Genomic DNA, 5,474 nt, shown 5'->3' with positions numbered 1-5,474 from the left:
GTATTCTTAAATTCTGGAACCCTACCTCCTCTGCATAACGACAATTGTTTGATATAGGATGATATAGCTTCAATTTAGTTAGTAGCACCAACATTAAGGTTAGAATCCATATACCTATAAAAATTAAAAAATTAAATAAATAATGGCAAAGAAGGAATATGTTCTTTTTAACTTTTTAACATAAGTACTGGAAAATATAATTAACCAAAAAGAGAATGTCACCAATTTTTGAATAGTTCAAATAGATCATTCAATACTTTTAGGTAGAGGGTAAATTGGTCGTTTAGTTTTTGAAGAATATCTTAGAAAATTAATTTTACACCAAAAAAATTTCATTCTTATAATATAGAAGGAGGACAGAGCTTTCGATTAAGCATTTGTGTGGGTCTAGATCTGCTTTCTAAGAATTTCTTTTCTTAGCTTCACCGACATAAAAAATAATTCATGTAATGATGTGATATGATAATTTACGGATTCATTGGAGCCACTTAACTTTTGATCTCCGGAATATGAATATTGTAGCTATTCCCTACTTAACCCGCTTTTTGATTTATATGAGATTCTGAAAAAAGGAACAAATTGACCCTCGCAAATAGCTTGATGCACTATTTATTTTTAACCTTTTGAGTGAAAAACGAAAATGCATAATTTTCTTTGAGAAATACTGGGGAAAAAAATTGACATTACTTTATTTCAGAATATCATGAAAAAATTACCTATCACTATTTGTTCTATTTTCAAAACTGTGCAAAACAAAAGGAAAAAAGAAAAAGAAAATCACAGACTGTGCTTGCTTATAAACGGATTGCATTTCTTTGTCTCCTTTTTTGTATTCTAGTTGTAAACTGCAGCTTCTTCGTGCTTCCAATTTTCCGTCCGGTGATCAACACCGCTTTGAGGCCGAACTAATGTAAAAATTTAATGGGGTAGTCAATTTTTTACCCTTGATCACTCTCAACTATGCATTATAAAAAGTAGTATTTTAAAAGGTATTTCTGGGACTCGCCCGGGGCTCGCACCTGGGCGGAGTACTTGCAAAACGCCCTGGGGCTCATGTATGAGGCTTAGTTCTGCGAGGCTTATGTCCCAAACGCCCGGTCATGCGCTCTAAACACGCCTAACGCTCGGGGCTCGCCTAACAGTTCTAACACAAATCACATGTCGAATTGCCTAATTAATATCATTGACCTTCAAAATTCTTTAACAAATTAATGATAAAAGTTTTATTCATCGATAGAAATATGAAGATTGAGCATAACTCTAATAATGAGACATAGTATTGCGAATTTATATCTTCACTTGTTATTGATCGTGTCTTAGTTCATTTGCCCCTCATTGTTATACACTTTTATTAATTTGATATCTTAAACTAATTTGTATTTATTTATGAAGGTGTAATATTTTAATTATCGTACTAATAAGATTTATTAATTATTTGCTTTTAGGAAGGTAAAATATGGAGTTTGATCATTTTTTTTAAAGAAATTATAAGTTTTTAATTATTTGAAAGTTAAAGACGTTATACGTGATTTGTATGCACTAGTTATACTTAAGAATCATGATAGATATTTTTTTTCTATGAGTTCCTTTAATTTTCTTTTAATTTTTAACTTTTAATTTATATTATATATTTTTTGTGTTATTATGTTATTTTATTAATTTATAAATTAAAATTTTTAAAGATCCATGGGGATTACGCCCCCTCCACCCCCCCCCCTCCAGGCTTACGCCTCGCCTCATATCAAGTAAAATGCCCCACCTCACGCCCCCTCCCCCATTTTAAAACATTGCTTGTAAGTAGCGTATAATAGATTGTGTGAGCACCTAATTTTTTTACCGTGCTTGAATATTTCTCGCTCCCATCTTCCCAGGCGTGTCCCCACTCCACTTTCATTTGTTCCCCACTACTTGCCCCCCATGCTTGTCCCCCCACACTTTGCTCCCCACTCCACTCTCCATTGTTCCCCATTCTTTGTCCCCCGTGCTTGTCCCCTATCACAAATCTCATACCCATTTTCAGCTATTAAAAACACACAAAGGGATACAAAAAAAAAGCAAACAGATAGAGAAAAAACCTAGCGCCGCCTATCATCCTCCTGACCAAGATCCCAACACAAAAAAAAATATACTGTGAAATAACTATCTTCTCCTTTAATTTTCTTTTTTCCATAGCTATGTAAACTGACGACAGCAACATCATCTTCCCGGGGTTGAGCATCACTTCATCTTCCCTTCATTATTAAAGCCATTTGCATCACTAGAAATAGAAAACCTAACTGCAAATTTGCTATCCGAAAGACACCATCCCTTTCCTTTCTTTCATTAACGCAACTGAGTTTCCATCATCTCGTCACCACAAGACCCAGCAGGAAACAAAAACCCGGAAAAAAAAATTGTTCGAGGTCAGAGTCCGAGTTTTTTCGACGAGCTTCGAGGTCGCCGAAGGACGTTGTCCGAGGTCTCTGTTCAGTCGTTCGTCGAGGTTGACGCGTCCAAGGTTTCCGGTCCTAAACATTTTCAGATTCAAAAAGTTGTTGCTCTTGAGGTCCATTCTTTCATCTCCTTTGTTTTAGTTTGATAATACCATCTGCTAGTATCTGATTGTTGTCATGTTTTTGGGTGCTTAATGTGATGAATATGTTTGAATTTCTTTTCTTAGTTTAATACACTTGGTGATATCAGTAGAGTATAAGATTATAGTTACTTCAAAGGCTTTTAATTAATGATGAATCCTATAGTACTAGGTTGCTAGGTATACCAGTTGGGTTGATTTCAGTCTCATAAATTCAAAACACGTTTTCTGTCATTGGTAGATAACAATAAGAGAAGGCACATTTCTAGAAGACACTTTGCAAAAACTGGACAGGATTAGCTAAAGTAACAGCATATTTCTAGAAGTAATATTCGAATGCATTTATTTAATTAGTGATATATGTACTTTGTAACTCGAATTTAGTGAAGTGTTATATTCATTCATTTGGAAATGTAATCACGTGTAATCAAATATTCAAGTGGGTACATCTACACTCCATGAATACTCATCTTAACTCTTTGAACTTCAACACCCCTTTTTCACGTAACTTAAGCCAAGAAGATGTAGTTATCCTCAATTTGGTAAGATACAGAATAGTTGGAATACTTTCCTTCACTAGCAAATTAGTTAAAATAATAAATACACACCCTCAAGTTTACCATGCTTTCCACATAATTTTGCTTCACAAATAATCTCAAAGTTAGCCTATAATTTATAAATATTCGTAAAATTCTTTAGGCGTGTTCTAATCTATTATCGTGATTGTGTACACGTTCGCATGACATAATTATGATTCTCAAAATATATCAAGGTACGCGTTCGCGATACTTTGGTCAAACAATCTTGAATAATAAAAATGTTATTAATCGTGTACACGTACGCGTGACATGATTTTGGCACAATAAACAAAACGGATTCACATACATGATTCGTTTCAAAGATAATTTCATATTTTAATAATTAAAAGTGATTAGATAAAGCATGAAAACCAATAAATCACAATTTATCCAAAAATATAATTAAGCCAAGTTTAAGTTAATAAAGCGACCGTGCTAGAATCACGGGACTCGGAGAATGCCTTACACCTTTTTCTCGGTCAACAGAATTCCTTACCCGAACTTTGTTTCTGCAGACCAATAATAATAGAGTCAGATCTTCCTTTGATTAGGGATTTAAATAAAAGGTGACTTGGAACACCAACAAAAAATCAATTCCAAGTGGCGACTCTGTAAATAAAATGATCCCTATTCAATTTTGTCACTTTAATTGGAAAAATTCTTTAATCCACATAATATCATTCTGCGGGTAAAAAAGGAGTGTGACAGCTCTGGCGACTCTGCTGGGGACTTCAAGAATTCGAGCATGTACATTGACTTTATTTGGCTTTATTAATTTTTGTATATATTGTGATTTATTTGGGACTAATGTGCTACTTATCCACTTTTTGCTGTCTTGACATTGTTGAACTGTACATATAAATTGTATCCTCTCTCGCATCCCACTGAGTCTTCTGATAATTAGTTATGTTGTGTTTGCCTACCAGAATCACAAAATTTCTGTCTTGAGATAAAGCCAGTTAGCCTACCAGCTTCTGGTGAAGGATTTAGTCACACGTGTTTAGGCGGGAGAGTCGTTAGCTAGCCAGTGTTGTTCTACTACTGGTGACGCTTGACGCTCCTCGACTCGGGTTGTCCGCCCGGGTAAGCCAGGTCTAGATACCATCTCCTTTAGGATTTAAAAACTTAGAAGAACAAGCCACAAGTAATGAATATCCCTAGTAGGCTACGCTTTATTTGCATCATGTGCATTTGACTTAGCAGCGCTCGACTCATGGGCCGAGTTCTGTTTTAGGACAGGTACCTTGTTGAGACCATTATGTCATGTTATGTGCTACTTGTTACATTATTTGGGAGGCTTGCATGTCGACCGACTTTAGCATAAATCAGTTGAACGAACCGAGAAAAAATGATGTGGTCTAGTGCATATGGTTTTTAAAGATTAATTTTTATTTAAAAAAAAAAGAAAAAAAAAGAAGAAAAAAAAAATATAATCGATTTTAACCGAACTACGCGGGTCTGATTCTCACTGGATGTGAGATACGTGGCACACCTCATCAGTTCCGGCCCCAATTTTTCAAAAAATAAATAAATAAATAAAAATATTTTCCTTTTCCTTAATTCCCTATTAACAATTCTTTCCTTAGAAAATCAAAAAAAAAAATACTAAATATATATATATATATATATATATATATATATATATATATATATATATATATATATATATATATATATATATATATATATATATATATATATATATATATATATATATATATATATATATATATATATATATATATATATATATATATATATAATTTTTGTGTGTTACTAATATGTTTGATCAAAGCCTAACCCCGTGTCTGAGTAGACAGGTATACCATGAGTGGGGGAAGAGGTAAGTGTGAAAAGAGGCCCAGATCAGAAGGGATACCAGATTTTCTCATTATCGATCAGATACCACAGTTGTTGTGGGATTGGTGGAGAGACTTTAAGGAATATGAGCGAAACCAAATAAAGAAATACTTGGGACATTTGGTTCACATGATTACGATAAAGCCCAGGAGGGATGTGATTGAAGCTTTGATTTCGCACTGGGATCCTGAAAATAATGTGTTCCATTTTACCGACTGTGAAATGACTCCTACCTTGGAAGAAATCGCCCATTTCCAGGGGTGGGGCCATCTTCTCCGCCAAAGGCCCATAGTACCAAAGAATGTGAACGAAGGTAGGTTTCTGAAGCTTTTGAACATAAATTACGGACAATATGAAGGTCTAGGAGGCAAATGGGTTAAGTTGGGCTTTTTGTTTCAGTTGTATGGCCTAAAATGCAATTTCGAAAGGAATGTGGGAAAATTGAAATCAAGGGAAGATAAGGA

The sequence above is a fragment of the Nicotiana tabacum genome, chromosome 19 (assembly GCF_000715075.1).
Source record: "Nicotiana tabacum cultivar K326 chromosome 19, ASM71507v2, whole genome shotgun sequence".
NCBI lineage: Eukaryota > Viridiplantae > Streptophyta > Magnoliopsida > Solanales > Solanaceae > Nicotiana > Nicotiana tabacum.
This window is presented reverse-complemented; position numbering follows the sequence as displayed.